Source organism: Cnephaeus nilssonii (assembly GCF_951640355.1).
Source record: "Cnephaeus nilssonii genome assembly, chromosome: 11".
NCBI lineage: Eukaryota > Metazoa > Chordata > Mammalia > Chiroptera > Vespertilionidae > Cnephaeus > Cnephaeus nilssonii.
Window position 1 is genome coordinate 61,695,394 of NC_137082.1, and position 20,185 is coordinate 61,715,578.

Consider the following 20,185-nt stretch of genomic DNA (forward strand, 5'->3'; position numbering starts at 1 on the left):
TCCCAGCTTCGATTCTGGTCAAGGGCAGGTACCTTGGTTTGCAGGCTCCTCCCTGGCCTGGGCCCTGGTCGGGGCTCATGCTGGAGGCAACCAATGGCTGTGTTTCTCTCACATTGATGTTTCTCTCTGTCTTTTCCTCTCTCTTCCATTCCCTCTAAAAATCAATGGAAACATATCCTTGGGTGAGGATTAACAAAAAATAAAAAGTGAAGAGTCCCTAGGAGGCCCTGCAACAAGACCACTTTCCTGAAGGTAAAATTTGTTCCCTCACTCACTCACCTTTAGTGCTGGGAGCTTTCATGCTGTTGGCCCTCAGGATGGAGGACACATCAGCCCAGATCCTGCAGAGCTACCAGTAATGAGGCTGCAGAGAGGGATTCTTGACTCATCCTAATTATTATTATTATTATTATTATTATTATTATTATGCCAAACTAGTTTCAGTGAAGCAGTCTAATTAAAAGTGGAAAGACGTTTAAAGTAGTGGCCAGCCAACTCTATACAAATCCCAACTCCATCACTTACTTAGGTGTTTGGTCCACGCCCCTGAGCCTCTTTATGTCTTGATTGCCTCACCTGTAAAAGGATGGTCACAAGCAGCATCTACTTACAGGGTTGTTACAGGGCTTACGGTGGACTTGGGGTATAATTTTAGAGTGAGCAGGGGTGCAGGTTAACCTGATTCCAAATGTAGCACAAGTAGGTCCTCAGTAAATATTAATTTAATGAATCAAGATCCATACTACATTCTTCAGGTGAGACAGCTGAAAATGAATATTCATGACATACAGTATGCTCAGGGTGTGTTTTACAAGGGCATACTGATACTTTGTGACTGAGATGGCACTGAGTCTTACATCGAGGGGAAATTCCTAAAGAGAAAGGACTTGCAGTCAAGTGTTAGAGTCCTGAGCCCAAGCCCCTTCTTACACAACCCACCTCTGTTCTAACTGCAAACTTCACATCCCCAAAATAAACCTCTGACTAAGGTCATTTGAGGCAGCTGCAGTCCATAAAACGCTTTTCCTATAGTGACACGCTGTGATTAAATCAAATTCAAGATCCCCCGGGAGTACTTCTCAGCTCACACGTCAATCAACTCTAGGCTGAGCCATCAAGCCAGTTACCCAAAAACTAGCTGATATAAACTATGAATAAAACCATATGAAGCAAGGGAGCAGACAGCTGTACTCTATCACCTCTTTTCTCTTTCCCTTCTCCTCTCACAGTCTTTGTCCAGGTGTCACACTCATGAAGCCTCTGTTCTGTGCGTAGCCAGTTACCTGTTTCAGCTTGTCATCATTCTTCTCTTCCCTGGCCTTGCACCCCACGTGGATTGAGCATTCAAGAAATGACTGTTGGCCTGGGCGATGTGGCTCAGTGATTGATTATGTGACTAAAATCAATCACTAGATTGATTCCTGGTCAGGGCACATACCCGGGTTGCAGGCTCAATCCCCTGTAGAAGGCGTGCAGGAGGCAGCTGGTCGATGTTTCTCTCTCATCAATTTTTCTATCTCTCTATCCCTCCCCCTTCCTCTCTCTCTAAAATCAATAAAAAACATTTTTTTAAAAAGAAATGACTGTTGGATTGAATACTTCTCACCTGGTCATAAGCATATTTCAGACTATCTTGATTTTCTCCCCTAAAGTTTCAATTGTTTGGGGGCATTTGAGTTAATTGACATTTCCTGTGTATAGAGCTGTAGCCAGTGCCTTTTGTCCACCAGCCATCAGCCCCAGCAAGCATGTGGAGTATGGGGCAGCACCTTGGCTCAGACACTTCCCGCCTTTCTCAGTAGCATGATGCAGTTCTTTTCCTACACTGGAGAGCAGCGTGTAAGGAGCTAACAGCTGTGGAACACAGACTAAATGCCACATACTACATACAAACAATTATTTATGGCCTTTTTCAGTTGTAGAACCCAAGGCTCAGAGACATTAAATAGCTTGTCTGAGGTCATGCAGTTGTTCATGCTGCAGCTAGAAACTGAACCCAGAACTGTTTGGTGGCAAAGCTATACTCTTTCCATACCTGGCTGTTGAGTTGTTTTCTTCCTCCAATAGAGTGTCCTCCCCAAAACTCTGAACAGTGCTTAGATAGGGATGCGTTTCAAGAGTACAGATATGCATTTCTCAAATGGGACATCCTGACAGATTAAAGCTATGTGTTTAAGACTTGATATTTCTATGGAGTTTTCTACATGTTTCTGTTCCTTAGTGCTTTGCAGGCCTGAGACATATCAGTCCTTCAGGAAATATTTGAAGAGAGAAAGGCAGGAAGGGAGGAGAGGATGGCCATGTGGGGTAGCATGGGAAGTGCATGCTACAGGTGAGCGGAGCAGAACCCAAGACCAGCTCGTCAGTTACAACTACACCTACAGGACTATTCTCACTACTTTTGCATGCTTCTATCGCCACCTAGCCATCTTGGGGAGAAATGTCCCTCTCTGAGCAAATCTCTCCACAAATATCATTGACAGTCCTTTCCACAATGTACACCTCTGTGCTTTGTTTATTTGTTTGTTTGTTTGTTTGCTTGCTTGCTTTTTCATTAGGAGACTTCTTTAGCAGTTGTTTCCAAGGTTATTGCATTTAAAGAGAAACATGAAAATTTGGTATCACTGAGGATTGGCATCACTTAAGTCTTCTCAACCCCCAAAAGTGGGTTTTCTCAGGTTTTGAGACGCTTTTTGCTGGTAAGAACCAGGCCTTGTTCATTTCTGAGGCTCCGACTCTACCATGAACACCCACGTGCACGTGTCCATATCCCACCTTGGCTTTAGGGCCAGGTCAGATGCCCTCTCCTCCATGAAAGCTGCACAAAAATGGCTTCTGTGATTCCACATTTACCATGTACCAGGGGCTTTATGAGCATGTCTCACATATTCTCATGACAATCCTGTGAGGTAGGCAGTATTGATTTCTTCCAACTTACAGTCAAGGCTACTGAGGCAGAGTGAAGTGACACAGCTCACCTTGGCTAAGCTGGGATTTAAATCTAGTTGGCCCCCTGCTTCTCCAGGCCTAGGGCTCTCCTTTCATCACACATTCCTTGAGTCCCCCAGCCAAAGTGGTATCTCCATCCTCAGCCAGCATTTTCTTCTGTCTTCTTCAGGCCATTTTTGTCTCCCCTGCCCCAATCCCTTCAGATTAAATTTCCTCCTTCTCTAAGCCAAACACTCAAATTCCATTAGGGACCCTGTTCTCTGCTGTTTGATCTATGCACACACAGAACCTTACAGGTGGGGGTGCCCACTCAGGTAAGGCATGTTCATTCATTCACTTCACTTGTGAAATTGCAACTGCTTCAATTACCAAAAGATTTTAGTTCTGAGTTTGTATTTTCCAAAGATGGATCTAAGGATCCCTAGGGTCAGAATGACTTGGGACCTTTAGTTAGTGATGTGCATGGATATTTGAAGAGGGACCCGCAGCTGTCTGAAAGCAAACACATCTGAAAACAGTCTCGATTTACATTTTCTTTCTGGTAAACTGATTGGCAGCCGAGGAGGGGAGCAAAGAGGTCAGTGTGGGTGCTCCATCCTTGAGCAGGCTGAGTAGAGGCATCAGAGCAAACAATTCCCCAAAACCTTGGGAGTCTGGCTGCAGTGTGAGTGACAGGCGGTCTCCAGGGTCCTCTGCCTCGGGTAGGCTGCCTGCACATCCTAGATCAGATTCCTCCTGGGGAAGGTGAGCACTGACTGCTGACTGCCCAGGACGAGGTGGGGAAGGCAGCCCTCGGTCAGTGTGGGAGGGAGAAGAGTAACTACAGGGTTCTGAGAGAGAGGAGTCCTGCCCCACATTGTTTGGGAGGACATGGGAAAAGGGGACTGGCCAAAAGCAGAATTTGGGTTGTATAGGTAGGAAATTAAGGGTCAGTGGGGGCAAGGAAAAGAAATAAATACTAGGTGAGGGCAGGGGTTAAGTTCTCAACATGGAACCAGCATGTGGGGTGGAGGCAGATGGTCCTGCCACCCTCAAGTCCATGCTGTGCCAGGCATGAGCATTCACCCTTGGACTCTGGGAGGTTCAGGAGTCCCTGGACAGGTGCCTGGCAGGGAACAGGCACTCGGGGCTTGGGCACTGGCGACTGACCAATAGGGGGCAGTGTAGTATTTTATCATCACTACTCCCATCAGGTGTGCGCTGGTTGAAAGCTGCACAGGGAGTAAGAAAGAGAAAGTTGAATATGTGGGATCATAAACCAACATGGAAGACAGGGAGAAAAGGGAAATTGGCAGCAGCATTGAGTAGCTGCCCTTCAGGTCAGATGGGGCACGCACCCCTGCTTCCGTGGCTGGGGGTCTGGCGGCCACCATGGTCAGGGAGGGCAGCCTGGCCGAAGCGCCTGTCCAGCTGGCTGAGCGGCAGCCCATATTCCCAAGGCAGGGTGACCAGCTGGCCAGTTGGGTCGGAGCCGAGAGTGATGAGATTGGCGTCTGGTCCTGGCAGTGGCTTGTGCCTCGCATCAGTGCCGCGGCCCACAGGTGGCTCTCCTCCGCATGCCCCAGTCAAAAACAATATCTCTGCCAGCTGAGAAGGAGCTGCCCAACTGTTTGCTTCTGGCTGCATGAAATGTGCAATTCTAATCAGGCTCCCCGCCTTAGAATTTCTAACAGAAATCCAGAATTTCTGACTTTCCGAAAAGGAACCCAGCATCCATGTCTTTACGGAAAATAATAGATACAGGAGTTTTCAGAGCCAGTTCCTCAATAACCACAGGTTCCAAAAAGTTGGAAGACCATAATCACCTCTCCAGAGTCCCCCGCATGTCGTTAATACCACATTCAGGAGTTGCTCCCTTGAGTGCATTTTTGTGGCTCTTCCTAATTACTCCCTGCACTTGGGGAGTTCATTTTGCATCACAGTTTTGCTTTGGGCCCTGGAAACTATTTCCGTCTTCCCATATGAGTTTGGCTATCACTAATTGGACAAAGTTATTTTTAGTATTTCCTCTTCTTTTCATCTTCCCAGATCTGCCCTAGTTAGGAAAAAATAACCTAGGAAAGAGTAATTTTGTGTTGTGGTTTTGTTGTTGTTGTTTTGAAGGAACATACCAGAGATGCTTTTAAAGTTCTACATGCAACAATTTTATGTTCACTGTGGAGGTCAGAAGGGGAACAAGAATCCAAAATCCTGAATTTTATCCCCCACTGTCTGTGCAGGCATAGAAAACCAAAAACAAAAACAAGGATCCTTTTCATCCTTCAAGACCCAGATCTGTCATCTCCTCTAAAAGGTTTTCTTCTATATCTCCTCCTTCCTCCTGCTCCTGCTTCAGGCAGACTCGTGATCCCTAGAATTCACCAACCACACTAGAACTGTACCTTGAGATGCTTTCTTATATTGCAATACTGCAACTTGTACCCCTAAAGAAGTCTGCCAATTTTAAGATATCTTTTAAAAAGCTAAATATGAAGAATTCAAATCAGATTTAAAATTAGTTTTTTTAACTGAATGTATTGGAGTGGCATTGGTTAATAAAATTATATAGGTTTCAGGTGTACAAATCTAAAATCAATTTTATCTAATCTATACCAAAAGCAACGTCTACATGTTAACTAGTAAGTTAATAAGCAGCTTTAGAATTATTTCCTTGAATTTAAAATAATCTCAGCACACAAATATTTGTTTATTGATGTCAAAATTAAGAAATAGTGTTTTCTTTGCAACTTCCTGTGGCTCCAGTTATTTCAAATTAAGAATTTTTTTAAAAAGAAATATCATTTCTTATTATGTGGTTTAATATTTTGTCTTTAACTATCATTTATCAAAAATAATAATAAAGCAATTTAAACCATGAAAGCATTAATATTTTACTAATTTTGGTCAGGGTAGACTGGGTAGTGGTACTCAGAAACTGGTTACTATTGAAGCAGTTTAATTTCTTCAATTCTTCATTACTCAAAGACTCACAGTTTGGACCTCTTTGAATTATATGAGTAGAGAACTTCAGAAAAATATTAATTAAAAAAGAATTAACCACTATACACATATTAGAATGGCCAAAATCTAAAACGCTGACAACTCCAGATGCTGCTGAGGACGTGGAACAGGAACCCTCATTCATTGCTGGTGGCAATGCAAACTGGTACAGTCACCTTAGAAGACAGTTTGGAGGTTTCTTACAAAATTAAGCAGACTTATCATATCATCATGTTCTTTGGTATTTATCCAAAGAAGGTGAGAACTTAGGTCCATATAAAAATCTGCACACAAATGTTTAGAGAAGCTTTATACTCGGCTACAATAAAGTCTCTCTTATATGCCTATGACTTCTCATATCTTCTCTGTCTAGTACCCGGCGTCGGAGGACCTGTGCTCCCACAAGTCATAAATGCCAAAACTTGGAAGCAACCAGATGTCTTTCAATAGGTGGATGGATTAATGAACGGTGGCACATCCAGACAATGGGATATTATTTAGCACTAAAAAGAAATAAGCAATGAAGCCATAAACTGAAATAGAGGAAACTTAAATTAATATTTCTAAGTGAAACAAGCCAATATGAAAAGACTATATACTTTTTGTAGAATGTTTATTGGAATGAAAGATTCAAAAGTTGAGTACAAAAAAAAAAAACCCACGGTTTAGTATCAAAAATCACAGTACTTTTCTAAAAGCTATTATGCAAATTGGTTATGTTCCTCCATATATAAGCTATCCTTTCACTTAAGGATCTATTTCCTGTTATTATTATCCCCTTTATCTTGCTTTCTTTTTCTTCATAGAATTTCATTTGAATATCTTTTTTATCTATACCTGCCTCCCAGCACCTAGAATGGAGCATGGCATACACTAGGTGTTCAATAAATATTGTCTCAATAGATAAATGGGTAGACAAATAAGCAACTTAGAGCCAAAGGCAGAGAAGACATATACGGACCAATAACATTTTTGGCCTTCCTCTTCAGGAAAATGAAGCATTGTATTAACTTGCCACACACTCAGGTTGCCCCAAATATTCATTATATGTGCACAGCTGTATCCAGACCACTCTGGAGACCTTTGCTCCCTTCTCTCTCCCAGCCTCACCCTTTGTTAGAGGATGCAGGACTGCGCAGCTTCAGGGAAGCTCGAAAGAAGGTTGTGTTCAGGGGTCAGGAATGGTAGCAGATGGCTGGATGCCCTCATTTTGCAGATGCTTCTTTATCTGTGCCGCTTAGAAGCATTTAACCTAATATAGGGTGAGACACGGATTACCTTTTGGTTATAGCCCAAGCTTCTACAATCCCAGATCAGTGCCCAGTCCCTTAAACGTCATAGTCACTAATCCTCAGTGACAGCTCCTCTGCATGAATTGATGGTGGGTGCTTTCAGATTTCAGTGAATTCTGCTTCATTATATCTTCTTTGGGGTTGGATGTGGTTGGCTTTTTTTTTTTTCTCAAACTATTTAAAGATGAGTAAACTTGGAGAGAGTGAATAAGGGTGATACAGGAGACCTGAGAGAGAGCTAGGACTTTTGCTGTTGACCTAGTCATCAAAAGCTGACATTGATCTATCACTGTTCTGTGGCAGATGATAGGAAACCATAGGTTGATCAGAGATTCAGTAAAATGGGGAACAGCCACTCTCCAATTCCTCTGTGAAAGAAGCTGACACAAGAAAACAGTTTAAGTGCACAGAACATCATAAAAGCACAGTCCATGTTGATACCTAAGTTCACCTGCAGTGTTTTTGTCATTTCTAGCTACAACCAGAGGCCTTTCAAGCTGTAATTGTCCAATAGCTTTCCATCTGAAAGGAAATGATGTTTGTTATGCTAAGTCTTTAAAAGGTAGAATCTTTCTTAGTTTCTAAAGGAATATTTTCCAGTTTAAGTAATTTGTGGGGTGGGGAGAAAGAGTAGGGGGGAGGGCAAATGTCATCTTTTTCTTTTTTTCTTTTTCTCAGAAGGAACTGATTAGACAGAACAAGTATAGGAGACCCCAAATATTAAAATCAGCAGATCTTTAAACTGCATAGACTCAAATTTCTTAAAACATAATTCTACCTGCGTTGCTGAAAATACAGTGGAGAAATCCATCGGCCCTTGGCCTTTTTTCCATTTTTGTAATTATCGTTTTCTCTTCCTCTAAGTATCTATTATGCAAATCCCACGGAGCATGGCTTTCCATCATGATCAGCTCATTGCTGCTGTACAGAGCTCCCTGGAGACCTCACTGAAAGTCTACCCAGAAAAGGCAGACAACGTGAGCGTAAGGAGGTTGGTTAGTGTGTGATCGCTGCAGTCTCCATTGTAGCTGTGCTTCCCTGAAACATTTTGGATGCTTTTGACTTACAAAAATCATCTCAAAGAAGATATCCAGGCTTGGAGTATTTTGCGTCCTCTTTTACAGAAACATGACCAGCCACATTTTAATGGCCCCAGAGGGAATAACATCCTTTCTCTTGGTGGCAATAATGTTTGCTGGGCTTGTAATTTCAAGGTAATTGATGTAAGAAAAAAGGCCCATTTCCTCCAGGAGGCAAGTGGAGGAAAGCCTGAGAGACCTCAAGGAGAAGGAGAAGGTCAAATGTAAAATTATAATCATGAAGAACCTGACCATTCACCCATAATAACTTTCACTATCTAAGTGAAGAGTTAAAGGTGTCAGGAAACAGAAAGTGTGATGTACACGAGCGCACATGAGCTTTGACACTGAATAGACTGTGAATATTTCCGATGGAAGTAAATCCAGAGGCACTGTACGTACTTATAGGACAAGGCTGTTATTTACACCAGCCTTGCAACACTGTGTTGGTCAGGAGCAGGGAGCTAGAGAGGACAGGCTTCCCAGAATTATGCTTTTCAGTCAATACAGTGAGTTGAGTGGACATGGAAGAGACCCATTGCCCTCCTCCACCATCTTTCTCTAAGCATATGTAACCTGCTAAAATATATTTAAATAAATAGCCTATCTTAGAAGGTTTAGGAAGAGCACCCAAAACAAAAGGAACCAAATTAGAGCGGTTACTAAGAGCTCCAGCAGCCTGGCCCAGGGGGTATGAGACTGAAATAAAGGTCTTATCCGCTGGGAGTTGAGGTTTTAACACACACACTGAGACAGCAGAGTTAGTCCTAGGCGCCATGGGAAAAAGAAGCTCTTACACAATGTCAAGAATCTTAAAGTCCCATTTCTTTTGTGAACTTATGAGGAGAAAAACTCTTCCTATTTTCCGGGGGAAGAAACAAGATAATTGCCATCTACTCTGGTCCCTGGATAAATAGAGTTACCCTCAGTATATCAAAATGGAGGTGTGAGGTCTGAATTTATAATTTGGATATGGTAAGAAAACCCCCAAGCTAAGAAATGAGTATAAATTTTTTTTTATTGTATTAATTCAAAAATTCATTAGAAACACAGCAGAGGTCCATGCAAAACTATTCTAGAAAATTCAAACTATCCCATGGTGACAGAAAGAAGATCAGCGGTTATCTGAGACAGACAGGTAGGGGGATGTGGAGGAGTGAGGGAGGCATCACTTTTATAGTTTGTTGTGTTTTATTTAAGAAATCTTTGCTAAGTCAATCACAATTAATATTTTCTTCTGTTTTATTCTGGAACATTGTGATCAGTGATAAATTAGTGATGTCTGCTATGGTCACAGAGCTGAAGTATTAGCACGTCATTTAGGATGTGTGATATGCTAATTGACCCTGGGGTAAATGTTTACATTCATTCATTCAACAAACATTTACTGGTCATGTACTGTGTGTGTAACCCCAAGTCTACCTAGATTTGGAGAGCATTTGTAGTTTAGGTCTGAAGTAAACCGGTGGCCGTTAGTAACCTTCCAGTTCTCACACAAGTACAATTGGGTCCATGCATTCCAAAGGCCTTTGTGGATTCTGGAGCAGGTGGTGCTGCCATCACACAGCCTTGCACACCTCCAGGATGGACTGTTTGTCGATTGTAGGCAGTGGGGAAGAGAGAACTGGGGAGCATAGGAAAAGGCTTAAGGGTTCTTTAATTCTCAACTCCCTTAAAAGGGAAAATACAGAAATGAAAAGAAATCACTAAATCTACCTACTCCTTAAGCTAATGCCTTAGAAAGCAGCATGAAAAAAATACATAAAATCAGAACTAAACACAGTTAATTCCACCAAATGGATGGAGAAAAATGAATGTTCTCTTCAGTAAATGTGACTACATTCAGTTATCCCCCTTTTTCCCAGTCTGAATACATAGAGCAGCCAGGGGTTCTGGCTCTTTGTTTTCCCTGGCACATTCAGGCTGAACAATGAGCCCCATGAACCATCTACTCTAAGCTTAACCTCCGCCTGAAGGCAGAAGTGTGAGGAAACTGAAGCAGAGAGATCAAATGACTTGCCCCAAATCACTCATTCCACAAATATTTGTTGAGCGTCATATCTGCGAGACCACACTAAAGAGGCAAATTCCAGCCTGGAATCTATCATCTTAAATATCAAATTAGAGCTTTTCCTGCTGCCTGCTCTGCCCGGGCTGCCCTCGCTGTGGGTATTCAAGGCACACAGGATTTGATTCCAGGAGACCTGGGTTCGCAGGACTGCAGGGCAGAGATAAGAAGCAGTGAGTCTCAGTCCCAGATGAGGGAGAGGCTCTGACATTGCTTGGATAGTGAGAGGACAGACATGACCACAGCTCAGGAAGGACCTACTGCATTGCAAAACCCCGTATGGGGGCTAGACCTCAGGGGAACGGCCGGCTGGGTACACACCTAGGGGGGTTGTGTCCTGGGTTCCAGCATCCCCCAGCCTCAGCAAGCCTGTTCTGGGCTGGCTTTCATAAAAATCTTGGCCTCGCCCATCCTATAAGAGCTCAGCTATAAGCACAGAAGGCCCTTCCCCAAAACTAGACTGCATGAGACTCCATGACCTTACAGATTCCAAGAAGGTCAGGGGAAAGAACTACAATGATGACCAATATTAACATTTTAACAATCTCTAGGGAGTGGAAGCTTAAGAGTTAATTTACTTTGGTTTTTAAAAATGAAATAATTGCTGTATCTTCATCTGTAGGTTGCGGTAGAACTAAATCCATAGGCACTATATGTTTATAGGACAAGGCTGTTATTTAGACAAGGCTTGTAGGTCATAAAATCAATTTGGCTAGTTTTGACCAGCCATTTTAGATTAAATAGAATGGAAAATAAAAGAAAATATCCTAGTGCCATTTCAGGATTTTTTTTTTCTTAAGTTGATGATAGGTATGGGTGTACAGGGTAGCAGTGTTTCATATTTTGGGTCATGGTCACAAAGATTGAGAAGCACCGGATTAGACCACATTGTCAAAAATGAACAATTTCCCCTTCACCAGGTAGGGCACTCCCTCTCCTAATTCTATAGGAGGAAATACACAGGTTAGTGATTCTCAACCTCGGATCCTTAAAAGAAGTCATGGGGACATTACAAACTATTTTCAGTAATAATAACCACCACTTACTAAGCACCCTGGACAAGAGGTGTATGGAGTGCATCATCTCCCTTTTCTAGGTAGGGTCACTTATACATGTCTATTTAGTTGGGAAGCTACATTTTAAATCCAAGTTCTTCTGCTCAAAAAAAAAAAAATGCCTTCTCCAGTATACTAACACTGCATACCTCATCCTTCAAAATTCACAAAGCTTATTGAAAATAATATAAGCGCCTGCAGTAAGGCTGGCAAGTCTGAAAGAAAAAAGCAGTTCTGAGAGTATTTTGTGCTGTTGGCTAATCCATGTGTAAAGTCAAGTCACAGAAGACATGTGTGGAATATCGGATATACCATACAGCAAAATAAAAACGTAAAGTGATAGTAAGGTTAGACAAGACTGTTTTTGGTGTCTTTTCCTCAGATCTCTCAGATCCAATAAGTCACCCCGTTACCACAACAGACCAGTTAGGATTGGCTTTATTGTACCTTGTTGGTGGCCTCTCTCTCTGGAAATTTCCATGGGCACAGGAGCCTGTGTTCTGTCCCCTGCTGCTTCTTCCTGTCCTGCTGCCATTCTCTGCACCGGCCTTCCTCCCTGCCCCATTTCCTTTCCATCCAAGTACAGATCAGAGCTCCTTCCTTTCCCCCTGAGCATCTGCCCCTCTTACTCTAAACACGGTTTCGTGGATTTATCAGGTTTCTCTTGTCTAGCAAAAAAGAAAAGCTAAGCATGTATGACCCATCAGTGCACATTTTTGTAGTAACCTCAGGCTCTATTTCATATCCTTTCCTTGTCTTTATTTTCTCTCTCTTGTTTCAATGCTATGCCTTCTTGCTATTGTCTTTGTATTTCCATAAACCACCTTTGGAACAAGATAGAGATAAAAATAATTTTTTAAAACTTATAAACAGTGGTAGTTTCATGTCCCAGGTTTTCTAAGTTAATACTGTCTTTCTTCCTGTATTAATGCAGGCTTGGTGAAACACGTCTCCAGCATGGAAAATTACTGAGTCACCTGGCTCTGTACAATTGTGTATCCATTAGAAGCCTGCTCTGTTTTGACAACTTTGCATCTTTTTTTCTCTGGATCCAGAAATAATTACGTCCAACAATTGAATAGACACTTTCAATATGAGAGTTAATAGTCACCTGATTAATTCCAAAACAGCCTCATTCTCAGGGCTTGGTTTGTTTGTTTGTTTGTTTGTTTTAAACAATGCACCTTCAAAACTACACCAATGAGATGCCTTCATCATAGTACTTGCATCCTCAGCTTTGAGCCAGAGGATGTTTATAAAGAATAAGGAATCTATGGTATGTGTAAAAGGAAGAGTCCCCAGGAGTGAGCTCCTCAGAGTCTACTAACTATAGACCCACCGTCTTCAGTGCAGGAAACTGGACAACCTGTTCAGCCTCCTGTATTTGTGACTGCCACACCAACTGCCCCACTGTATTGCTGTTTTGTTTATGCAGGTCTGAGCCAGTCTAGTAAGTAATTGATGTTAACTGCATTCCTGCTGTGTGCTAGAAAAATGTTGTTTAAGTTTATATTTCTAAGCAAGAGAATCTTTTATAAAAATAAAACATTACACTGAATTTCAGTCTACAAAATGGAGCTAATTGGAGTAAAGTGAGGGAGGTGGGAGAGGGTGGATAGTGGGAAAGAGAAAGCATTTCTGTGACTGGACTATTCCATTCATTCATTCACTCACTCACTCAATCATTCATTCAGCATTTACTCCCACTTGGAGATTCTCCTTCCAGAATCCTTCAGCAAATCTGTCTTCAGTGTCAACAGGTCAATGTTCCCATATATCGTGAAAGGACTTTATAAAGGCCTTCCTGTGCCAACCTGCTCTTGACCTGGGCCCATGAGGCCAGTTCAAGGCCATGGACAGTTACACGTGTTGCATACTGCACATGGTTCTGGTATAAAAAAAATATATAGATCTTGTACGAACAAAATTCAATGAATTCTGACCATTCACCAACAAATAGAAGTACAATTCATTGAGGAAGATGTACCATTTCCCACTAGCATAAAGGCCCTGAACTACACCAGTCGGTGCTCCTCCCCAGGCTTACTTGTCCTGAGCCCTGAGTCCCAGCTGCTGTGTTGCCGGGGAGACAAGGAGACCATGTCTTCTTGAGGGAAAGACTTCAAGAGACAAAGTGTAGAAAAGCAAGCGAGAATGTACTGACCGCAGCAAAAATATACTTAGGAGAGTGAAATAAGGAAGGGCATAGAAGAAGCAACAGGGGAGCCTAGGCTGGGAAGTCAGAGAGTAGGGGGCCCTGGAGACAGGTTCAGGGGGTTAACCCGGGAGGAGCTGCCACTGCCCATTGCTTCCCTGGTTGCAAGTTTCATGGGGACCCTTAGAGGTTAGGGGATACATGCCTTTCCCCTCCCTCCCATGCCCAGGACTGCCCGCCTCCCACCCATACAGTAAGGTGGCACTGTTGTCTGGGGAACCTGGGCCAAGCCTGGCACGACTGGGCTAATAGCCTCCCTGGATCAGTCTGCTTTAAAATATACATAGAAACACACATGAGATTCCAACTCACTGCAGGGCAACTTGGGGGTTTAAGGAAGTGCTTTTGAGGATACGTCAAGAGAAGGGAAGTGGCACCACACACCACATGGAAAACTTTCCTAAAACCACCATTTCAATAGCACTTGCCCCCAAAGGCCCATTCCCCACTCCAGCTACTCAAATGTCCCTCCAGGACCTCCAGTCTCTCAAAACCCCTCCATACTCAGACTTCCTCCCACTGAACTGGAACTTTCCCCTCTAATTTTCCTCTCCCTTCGCCTGTTATCGGGGGGTTTTTAAACATATTTTTATTGATTTCAGAGAGGAAAGAAGAGGGAGAGAGAGATAGAAACATCAATGATGAGAGAGAATCGTTGATCGGCTGCCTCCTGCTGCCTCCTGCACGGCTCCTACTGGGGATCGAACCCACAACCTGGGCATGTGCCCTTGACCAGAATCAAACCTGGGACCCTTCAGTCTGCAGGCTGATGCTCTATCCACTGAGCAAACCGGCTAGGGCTCCTGTTACCGTTTTATTATACAAATCTCTCATTGGAGCTACCCCCTTCCAAGAAAGGCCTGCTGTATCCAAACCAAAGGTCACTTCTCTTTAAGAGAGGGGATGGAGGGCTATTGATAAGAATCATAATTCAGGTGTAAATCATTTAACACTGCTCTTACTTTTATTGTTATTATCCATCTACACCTTCTTACCCCATTTGACCTTGAGACCAATGGCATGTGTTGGAAAGATGGCTGGCAAGGTCAAAGGGCACAGTCTGAGGCCATGAGACAGTGCACACCCAGCTGGCATGCCTCTGAGTGGCAGGCCAGCTCCAGGCAGCCAGCCCTCAGAGCCCAAGGGGCCCTGTTCAGTGGTGGTTCTTTCCCAGCCCAGGTCTCATCACCTGCACAGAGCGACATCTGCTCCCCTCCACGCCCCTCTCACAAGGTCACCCACACCTCAGAGAGGAAGGACGTGACCAGAGACCGGATAGGATGGACGTGCGGCAGTCTTCCTGCTCAGATGAGAGCCATGGCCGGAAGCAGCCATCCCCAGTCACTGTGCGTTGGCTGTGACTCAGCCGGCCGGCAGGCCCCCTTGTGAAACACTCTAAGGCTGACCCTGTGTTGACTTGTTACTCAGCATAGGATGTGCCTTGCTTGTTATCTGCCGAAAACAGGCAGTCTCCTACTAGACCGCTCCTCTTAAACAATAAGCAATATTTTTCCTCCTCACAGTGCAGTTTCCCTCTGACACAACCAAAGATAAAAACATAATATGCTCCTGCCCAGAGAAGGAGGTGGGTGCTTCTGGGTTGCCTGGCAAGTCTCCGTTAAAGGACCAGCCACCAAGGGAGAAAAATCTTCCAAACCGCTCCTGGCCCAAACAGTGGCACCGCACCATGAAGGTGGCACTCTGAGCTTCCCTCCCCCCCCCACCACCACCCCCCAATTGCCTTCTCTCTCTCAAGGTCCCTGGGAAATGAGCTGTGAGCCTCTGAGCTGGACGTGTTACAGGGCAGGCCTGAGCACTTGCCTGGGTAGGTGGTCTTCAGGGGAAGCTTTGTCTTCAGGGCTGGGCGAGTCAGGGCTGGCTCACGCACCAGCACCACGCAGCAGCCCCAGGGGCTAATGTGCTAAGGGACATGAGGAGCCATCCCTTTTCCTCCCACCTCCGTGGGGCCCACAGTTCCTGAAACCTGAGCCGATGCAGTTCATTTCACAGTGAGAAAGAAAGCTTTAAACACAAATTGTCTAGCGTGCACAAGCAAAGACCAAGAGCTGGCTGTGTCTTGTCATAAAACCAACCAGGCCCACACAGAAAGCGGTGGTGTGGCTAGCTCACACCAGAGGCCCCCGGCTGGACCTGAACGACCCCTTTGGTCACATTGCTTCTCACCATTTCCTTAGCGAGAATGAACTGAAGACAGATTTCAGAGCTTACTGTTTGTAGAATGTATAGTGCATTGCATGTAAGTAAACTCATACGATTCTGATCCTGTAGAACTGATTCAGCCATTTTTGAAAAAAAAATATGCTATTATCTCCAGAAAGTTTGGAGTTTATAATGATCTCAGCAGGCCCTACCTTTTAAATAGTTACTATTAATTTTATTTCGAATAGATAATACATTCATATACTTAGATATAAAACCCATATAAATTATCTACATTAAGAACTCACCTTTCCCTGTTCTCATTCCCCCACTGACACCAGAGATAACCATTTTTATTATTTCTTATATAATCTTTCCATGTTCCTTTATGCAAATACAAACAAAAATAAATATTTTTATATGTGTTAATCTGAATAATGCCCCCCAAAGAGGTTCATGTACTAATTCCCAGAACCTGTGTCCATGCTACCTTACCTAGCAAAAGAAGCTTTGCAGATGTAATTAAGTGAAGGATCTTGAGATGGGGAGATTATCCTAGATTATCCAGGTGAGTTCAATCTAATCGAAAGGGTCCTTACAGATGAGAAGAAGGAGGGTCAAAGTCAGAGAAAAAAAGAGAGAGAGAGAGATTGAGAGATACTACATTATAGTTTTTGAAGATGGAGGATGGGGCGACAAGCCAAGGAGTGCAGGCAGCCTCCAGAATCTGAAAAAGGTAAGGAAATGGATTCTCTCCTTAGAGCCTCCAGAAGGAACACAGCCGTGCTGATCCATTTTAGATTGCTGACCTCCACAAGTAAATTTGTATTGTTTTGCCGAAACCGATTTGGCTCAGTGGATAGAGCGTCGGTCTGCGGACTGGAGGGTCCCAGGTTCGATTCCGGTCAAGGGCATGTACATTGGTTGCGGGCACATCCCCTGGTGGGGGGTGTGCAGGAGGCAGCTGGTCGATGTCTCTCTCTCATCGATGTTTCTAGCTCTCTATCCCTCTCCCTTCCTCTCTGTGAAAAATCAATAAAATATATTAAAAATAAATAAATAAATAATAAAATCAGTATGGATGTAGAAGATTTAAAAAAAAAAAATTGTATTGTTTTACACCACTACATTTGTAGAAAGCCATTACAGAAACAGGAAACTAACACAGCTTATTTTTACCCTTTTTTTTTTTAAACAAAAGTTAGCACACCTTGTATAAGGTGTCCCATATCTTGGTGCAATTGTAGACTTTAATAACCTTAGAAGTATAAATGTGACAGACTTACAAACAACATTCTTTAAAAGTTTTATTATTTGAATCTCTTTTACACTTATTTAGTTATGTGAATCTTAAATAATACATTTTATTTTAATTTTGTTTCAATATTTCTGACTGAAGATAACAAATACTGACTGAATCAAAAACATTAAAGTTAAATTTTATTATTCCAAATTCACAAGCATAAATAGCTGAGTAAGAAATGTACACAAATAAGTTTTCAAATCATTTTTTTAATTTATAGTATTGCTACTTCTGATATCATTACAGTTTAAAATAGCACAAAACTTTTTGGATATGGTGTATATTCTTCAGCACTTTGATTTTTGTCCATCAACAAGATATTCTAGAGATACTTCTGTGTCAAAACATAAGAGCTTCCTAATTCTTCCTACAACTGCACACTCTCCTGTTATGTTGGTGTACAGTCTCCTATTAATGGATATTTGGGTTGTTTCTAATCACAGAGTGCTGCAGTGGAAAATCTTGTTCATACCTCATTTTGTATGTGTGGATCTGCAGGGCACATTATCAGAAGTGGGGATGTGGGGGTCAAACCTACGTTTTTGTAACAATAGTAGGATGTGCACATTGTTGGCAAAGATGATAGTGGTGACTCCTCCCACCTGTGTGTGCACCATCTTTTACACTGTGACCTTGCTGCTTCTGTCATCCAGAGGCCTTGCTTTGGCTAATAAAATGTGGAGAAAGTGACTTCCAAGCCTAGGCTTCCAAAAGCCCTCCAGCTCCTTCTCTCTCTCAGAAACCTGAATCTTCCCTGTGGAGAAGCCCAGACTAGCCTCCCTGAGGCAGTGAGACCAGTGGAAGAGGTGAGGAAGGTCTTAGTGGAGCCAATACATGACTGCAGCCGCATGAGTGACCCCAGGAGAGAGGGCAGCAATGCCAAGCTAAGTCAGTCCAACTGCCGACCAAAGACCTGCTGTGAAGTGTAAACAGAGTAGTATTGCTCAGTTGGTTGGAGCATCCTCCCAAACACCAGAAGGTGGCAGGTTTTATTCTGTTTGGGGCACATGCCCAGGGTTCAGGTTCAATCCCTGGTTAGGGTATATGGATGTTCTCTCTCTCTCAAAAAAAAAAAAAAAAAAAATTTTTCAAATAAAATGAGTATAAAGCTACTCATTTTTTAGGGCATTTATTATGTAACAATAGACAGCTGCTGCCTCAGGGAAGTAGTTTCTCTTAACGAGATTTATTTTGAAAGGATGTATAATATGTTGGCCACAGTAAGGCAACAACCAACTTTTAGAACAGTCTGTGGACTCTCCGAATTTTCCTAAGGAAGTCCAATTCAGCTAATCTTGTGGTTAGTGGTAGGTGTAGTAACTATTCAGATACACCTCAACCATGAGCATGCCAAAAAACTGGCTGGACAACCAAAACTTCTCACTTTCAGAAAGAGAAAATAGAAGGTTCCTCTGTGTGGAGCGGTGACTACATTAGGGGAATTTTCTCTAGGAGGTATCACATTTCCTTGTTGGGCAATTCCCATTGTTAAAGGAAACAGCTCTGCAATGTCATCCCTTCTGGCACATACTAAGGCTCTTCTCAGTTCAAGAAAGGAAAATGAAGATCGGACAGTGCCCTGGTCACCTTGATCTGGCTCAAAGGAAAGAATGCATTTGATTGAACTAGCACACCACTGTTTTTCAAAGTCAAGAAAATCAATTTAATGTGTTGGAAATAGCATTTTAATATGATATTTATACACCTTTGTTCACAGCAGCATTATCCACACGTACGAAAAGGCGGAAGCAACCCTGGTGCCCAAGTGGATAAGCAAAATGTGGTAAATACACACAGTGGAATATTAATCAGCCTTAAAAAGGAAGGAAATCCTGACAGATGCCAGGACATGGATGAACCTGGAAGACATTAAACCAAATGCAATAAGCCAGACACAAAAAGACAAATACTGTATGATTCCACTTATATGCGGTACCCAGAGTAGTCAAATTCATAGAGACAGAAAGTAGAATGGCAGTTTCTACTTTGAGGGAAGAGGGGAATCGATTATTGTTTAAGGGAAACAGAATTTCAGCTGGGGATGAGGGAAAATGTTCTGGAGATGGATGGTAGTGATAGTTTCACAACAATGTGAATGTATTAAATACCACAGAACTGTATGCTTAATAACAGTTAAAATTGTAAATTTTATATTATGTACTAGAGGCCCAGTGCACGAAATTCGTGCACTCAGGGGCAGCGGGGGGCGGGGGGCATCCCTCAGCTTGGCCTGCTCCCTCTCGCAGTCCAGGAGCCCTCGAGGGATGTCCAACTGCTGACTTAGGCCCGCTACCTGTGGTGAGCGGGCCTAAGCCGGCAGTCGGACATCCAGGAGAGGCTCCCACCACCTCCGCTGCACTCGCCAGTTGTGAGCCCCACTCAGGGCTTCTGGCTGAGCGGCACTCCCCCTGTGGGAGCACACTGACCGCCAGGGGGCAGCTCCTGCATTGAGCATCTGCCCCCCTGGTGGTCAGTGCATATCATAGCAACTGGTCATCCGCAGTTCAGTTATTTGCATATTAGCCTTTTATTATATAGGATATTTTACAATAAAAAATAATTATAAAAAATATAGGTTATACAGGTGTGCTCACTGTTCAAAAATATACCAGGCTCTAAACTTACAATAGAAAGTGTCAAAGTACATTGCCCATAATAAGGGTAAATGTTGTTTTGTGAAACTTTAGGTACAGTTAAGGGTGTATGTGTATGAGTACTGAAACATGATGTAAAATGTATTTCTGATTGTGTTTTGAAAAAAATTGGGGGAAAAAATATGCTAGGGGCTAGTCTCTATTTCTCATTGTTGTAGTTCCTTCCCGCCCGCCCCCTCCTTTATTGTTGTTGTTGTTGTTGTTAATCCTTACTTAAGGATATTTTTTCCATTGAGTTTTAAAGAGAGAGGGGGGTGGGGTGAGAGAGAAATATCAATTGGTTGCCACCTGCATGCGCCCCAATCAGGGCCAGGGATAGAACCTGCAACCCAGGTACTTGGCCTTGATCGGGAATCAAACCCGAGACTCTTTTGTTGTGCGGACAACGCTCTAACCACTGAGAACACCATCCAGGGCAGTGCCTTCCTTTT